Here is a 6,000-nt window from a genome sequence, read left to right as displayed (position 1 = left end):
ATTCACACAATACAGAAGTACTGCACACCACGCAGAATACAAATGCCTGAATGGTCAGTATTAATGTTCATTAGAGAGCTCATGTTCATGAGTTTGACACAAATTCCAGGGCTGCTAGCATATTGAATGCAGTATTAAATCTTTTCAATTTTTTTCCTTTTTTTTTTTTCAACAGGACTGTAAATTGGGGTAAAAAAAAGGTAGAGAGGACCAAAGAATGTGAAAGGGGGTATTGTCCCCTGTTGAGGTACATTACAGTGGATTTAATATTCACTTGTACTATTGATTTATGCAATTTTTGAAAAGTTATTGACTATTTAAAGGGGGTTTCAATGTGAATGAAAGCCTATTCCCAGTCCTCTACACACCACCAAATTAAGGAAGTGTTGGAGTTTGGGCTGCTGTCTATTATTACTAATTTTATTTGATTGCATTCACTTCATCCCCATCATAGCACAGAAAGTTGCAGTTTTCTCCAAGCCCTTAAAGGGAACCTGTCACCACACTAACCCTCCCCCCAAGCCCACAAACAGTACCCTCTTCTTTAATAGACTAAGTCAATAGGTCATTTTAGCATATTTCTAGTATGCAGAAATTAATTTGTATGATGCAGTCAGGTAACCCCTCCTCCTGCAGTCAGTTGGCTCTGCCCAATCCATGCAACTGGAGTCACAACATCTGGGACGTTATTCTCCGGCTATCTAGAAATTTCTTGCAACTCCCAGCATTTCATGCAAAGTCGTGCATGGGTGGTGTGCCTGTGAAGCCGTCACGGTACAAGCAGTGCTGGCTCTCAGATTACAGGGGCACTGCACATGGGAGTCCAGATATGCCAGAGAATGAAGTCACAATTAGGAGGCAAGGCTGGGACACCCGGTCCATTGAGTGGGCAGAGCAAAGCGGCTGCAGGAGGCGGGGGTTTCCTCACTGCTTCCTACAAAATAATAATAGATCATTTTTCATTCATGCTGCAAACTAACAATATGTTAGAAACACCTCCAGGGGATTTACATATTACAGAAGAGGGTACAGTTTGCTGACTTGGGGTTATTGTGGTGACAGGTTCCCTTTAAGGCTCCACGCACACAAATTTCGATGTGTACAAGCTACTGTTTCATCAGCTAGCACACGTTCCAATATTTCTCTATGGGCTCAAACATGTCGCTATAGTTTTTATAGCGTCAGGTGACTGATTAGGCTGCAAATTATGAGGCAGGTCCTATTCCTGCCATACTTAGTGGCTCGGCAAGTCTTTTTTTCAACTGCACGGGAGCAGAGCTCACCCACTGATGACACACGGACTACAAACCGCTGTTTGCGGCCAGTGAAAAGAATGCACTTGTATGTGGGTAGGCTTAGGATCCGGCCACACGCAGTGCTTGCAATGCATTTATATATATGATGCAAAGAATCCCGTCCCCAGCAGTTTGGTCACAGGACACAGATAAAGCACTGGGTAAAACAGCCCTGAGAGCTGATTCACACATCTATTTCTTTTCTCACAAATCTATAATTTTTTTTTCCGATGGATCCATAGTCCATTGAACATAAATTTAGAACCTGTCCTATTTTTTCATGGACGACTATACTGTAGAAGTCTATTGTCATGTATCTTTATTTTGACTTATTTTTTCTTTTCTTTTTATGACTTTTTGGGTGTGCATTTTTTGCACCTACACCAGGGTGTTAAGAAGTTCGTCTGTTTGTGTTTTCCTTATGTATATTTGCAAGACAGATGTTTTGTTTGGTTTGCGAAGTACCACTGACCCTTACTTACTTCCATACATGCACCTAAAACAATCTCAAAAAAATCACAAAACCCACAAATCAAAGACAAAAAAAGACAAGCATGGCAAATTATAAAATATAGATAGCACTGTTAAAGTATGCCAACTTTAGGCAACTGTAAAACGAGGCAAAAGAAAACAAATTATACATTCCCCCCCCCCTGTGTTCACAAAAATAAAATAATGCATAGTTTTTTTCACTGATGATGCTGGGGAACCAGGTGTTTTGCCTTCTAACTAATGTTAGGCTGCATTACACTCAACACACATATGGCACCGTACCGATCCATAAAATATCTTTCACCGTGTACACTGCTGTGTCTCTTTGGATCACCCATCCTCCTCTCCGGTGCGCTGGATGTGTGCCACCCGGCTTAGGGTGCAGTCACACGCGGTATGCATGTGACCCCTTCTCCCTCCAGAGAAAACAGTGGCACACAGCCACACACCAGGGAAAAGATAGACACGTGTGGCACTGTATCACCGCCGTGCCCCTATTGCCGTCTATGGGGACACATTGCCGACACATATGGGGGGGACACAAATTGTACATCCCCACAGACGACCGTGTGAATGAACCCTTAAACCGTAATTTTCATTTTTTGAGCATGCAACGGCTGCATACCGACATCAAAAAACCATATGTGGGTACAACTAGAAAGGAAATGGTAACAAAACAGATCAGGTTTTTGAGGGACGCACATGGTAGCTGGTTCTGCTGTCACATGACAAGTGGTTACAGTTGTGTCTAGTTGGAGCGACATTCTAGAAGCACAATCTAATGTATGTCAGTCTAGGGAGTTCAGTGCTTGGTCTGTGACCCCACATAATGCCAGAAATCAGGTTTCAAAGGCTCTCTCCCTTCTTTAGGTCTTTGCGCTGTGGATGGGAACACCTGCAAGGACACCCTGTCGCATTTTCGGAATGTTTCCAGCTAAAACCCGTTAGTAGGGGTCAGATTATGCTGCAGATTTCGTGGTTTTGTAGCCATTGCGGTGAATCCCCATGACTATGTCATATATGTATGCTCATTTCTATGGACTGTTCACACACACACCCCAGAAACCACCTCAGGTTTATTTTTAATGGATTCTAAGAAATTTGTCACGTGTGAACTTAATCTTATGGCACAGACCCTAGCATTGCAGCCTGGAGTTTGTCACCCAGCTTTACTGGAGTACTGAGTGGGAACCAGAGTGTCACCCAGCTTTTCCTCTATCCGATTTCTGTTAGAAATAGAACAGAATATTGTTCCAGGGAGAGGTTCTCAGTGTTATCAGTCTGGGAGGCAGTAAAGGGTTAAGCCCCGTCACAGCGGGTGTCATGTACTTTGTATGAGTGGGAATAGCCGGGCGGCAGCACCCACACAGCCCGGGCAGCGCGCACATCCCGGGGATACTGTGTCCTGGATCCACCCCTGGCGGCGGCTGAGATCACTGGAGACATCCAGAGCCGCGGATCAAGTGCACTGTCCTGTAATCGATTGCCGAGCGCCTGGAGCTGCCAGCCTGGATTTATTGGCCGTGTGTCTGGGGAGGCTGCTGCTGCTGCTGCTTGATCCGTTTCTCTGGGTTTGACCAGCTGTCCCGGGCTAACCCCTGCCTGGCTCTGTGCTCATCATGGAGGAAGTAGGAGCTGGATTACCCCCAGCCACAGCACAAGTGCACTAGTGTCCAGAGCAGCTGCAGAGCACAGGGAGGCAGCCACCTACCTGCCCGCCGGGGATGGAAGTGTGGCCCCGCGTGCCCTGCTAAGGTAATGGCAGCCGTGTGCCCTGTGCTGCAGGAGGAGGAGGGGGCACAAACTTGTTATTGTCTGCCACCTTGTCACTGCTGCCGACTTGTTGATAGCAGGAAGAGGGGAGGGAGCTGTCACCTGCCTGTCATGTCACCTACCTAGCCCCCGCCTCTCACCCACCTGGTCCTGTGCCTGCCTGTCACCCACCTGCTCCTGTGCCTGCCTGTCACCCACCTGCTCCTGTGCCTGCCTGTCACCCACCTGGTCCTGTGCCTGCCTGTCACCCACCTGCTCCTGTGCCTGCCTGTCACCCACCTGCTCCTGTGCCTGCCTGTCACCCACCTGCTCCTGTGCCTGCCTGTCACCCACCTGCTCCTGTGCCTGCCTGTCACCCACCTGCTCCTGTGCCTGCCTGTCACCCACCTGCTCCTGTGCCTGCCTGTCACCCACCTGCTCCTGTGCCTGCCTGTCACCCACCTGCTCCTGTGCCTGCCTGTCACCCACCTGCTCCTGTGCCTGCCTGCTGACTACCTGCATGTCACCCACCTGGTGATTTTTCTGCCTGTCACCCTACTATGTAGCTGCTTATCAACACCTGATCCTGTGTCTACCTGTCACCCTGTTGTCTTCCTGCCTCTCACCTGCATGGTCCCGTGTCTGCCTGTCACCTACCTGTACTTATGTCTGCCTGTCACTCTGATGCCTACCTGTCTGTCACCCACCTTATCTTATGTCTTCCTGTCACTCTGATGCCTACCTGCCTCTCACCCACCTGTTCTTATGTCTGCCTGTCACTCTGATGCCTACCTGCCTGTCACTCACCTGTTCTTATGTCTGCCTGTCACTCTGATGCCTACCTGTCTGTCACCCACCTTATCTTATGTCTTCCTGTCACTCTGATGCCTACCTGCCTCTCACCCACCTGTTCTTATGTCTGCCTGTCACTCTGATGCCTACCTGCCTGTCACCCACCTGTTCTTATGTCTGCCTGTCACTCTGATGCCTACCTGCCTGTCACTCACCTGTTCTTATGTCTGCCTGTCACTATGATGCCTACCTGCCTGTCACCCACCTGTTCGTATGTCTGCCTGTCACTCTGATGCCTACCTGCATGTCACCCACCTGATCTTATGTCTGCCCATCACTCTGCCTACCTGCATGTCACCCACCTGATCTTATGTCTGCCCATCACTCTGCCTACCTGCATGTCACCCACCTGATCTAATGTCTGCCCATCACTCTGTCTACCTGCATGTCACCCACCTGATCTAATGTCTGCCTGTCACTCTGATGCCTGCCTGGCCTTCTTTTCTTGCTTATTGTAGACCTACTTTTCAGTCTGTCACAGTCCCTGACTGCCATTTACTCCTGGCTACCTGTCACCTTTGCCTGCCAGTCTCTCCTGCATCACCCCTGTCTGGCTGTATTCTGTTACTTCTGCCTGCTTGTCACCCCACCCTGCCCTGTCTGCCTGTCACCTGTGTCTGGTATTCCTGCCTGCTTGTCAGCCTTGCTTACCACTTCTGCCTGTCTCCCCTTCCTCCTCTGCCTATCCTGTCTGCCTGGTACTCTGCCTACTTGTCACCCACTCCCCACACTGTCTGCCATTTCTGACACTGCTGTGTAAAATGTATCATTTTAGGCTTGTAAGTGTTAAAGTGTTTCAGTACAACATGGAGACCTAACAATGGGGGTGGTCACTGCTTGAAGTGTTGGGTGGTTTTGTAATTGCTCTTATAGTCTTTTGTAAACATTCAGTGTATTGTTACTTTTTTGTTTATTGCTTTGTATAACTCCAGGAGGCAGAGTGATGTAAACCTAGTGCAGCCTTATAGTGTGTGCCATGGCCTCTAAGTTCTATGGGTGAAGAACTGGAAATAATTGTAATTGAGGTCTCTGTATAATCTGCTATATAATACTGTCAGCAGGTTGATACTTTTCTATGGAATTTCATGTCACATATTGGGGGTGTAATCCTAGGCTAAAGGAGCACCGCAACTCCAGCCACTCTATACTGGTCATACGTTATGCCAATGCTGCACAATTCCCTGAATTCACACTGTACTAATAAATGTGATCTAGTGTGACCTTATTCATATCCTGCAGATTCTTTGTGCACCTGCTTTGTGATTTGATGGCATTTAAGGAATTGTGCAATTAAAATTGATTCCCTGGATTGTGTGGATGTGACAATGGGAAAGGTGACACAATCTTTATAATTGGAAGCTGTAACGCTGGAGGTGAAAGATGTGACTCAGGATGTTGTGATGGCCCTGGTGACCCTGATGTGTAACAATTGGACAACTCTTGTTGTAGAAGGATGCATTAAGGAAGAATGTGGGATCTATGGGAACCATTGTGGATTATAACCATAACAATGTGTTCTGGTAAACTGTGGATCCAGATAGTTACAGTCACTGCCAATGTGTCATGCTGGAAAATAATTTGACTATTTTATAGGTAATGTTGTTGTCAA

General features: G+C 47.5%; 1 protein-coding gene across 1 annotated transcript in view; it reads left to right on the top strand.

Annotated features, from left to right (window-relative positions):
- Positions 1-3,203: 3,203 nt before the first annotated feature.
- Positions 3,204-6,000, top strand: part of IKZF2 (IKAROS family zinc finger 2) — a 57,910-nt gene continuing 55,113 nt past the window's right edge. Inside the window, exon 1 of the mRNA XM_072121357.1 lies at positions 3,204-3,542. The gene's annotated coding sequence lies outside the window, so the exon portion shown is untranslated. The remainder of the gene's footprint in view (positions 3,543-6,000) is intronic.

This window comes from Engystomops pustulosus, chromosome 8, assembly GCF_040894005.1.
Source record: "Engystomops pustulosus chromosome 8, aEngPut4.maternal, whole genome shotgun sequence".
Classification (NCBI taxonomy): domain Eukaryota; kingdom Metazoa; phylum Chordata; class Amphibia; order Anura; family Leptodactylidae; genus Engystomops; species Engystomops pustulosus.
This window is presented reverse-complemented; position numbering and strand designations above follow the sequence as displayed.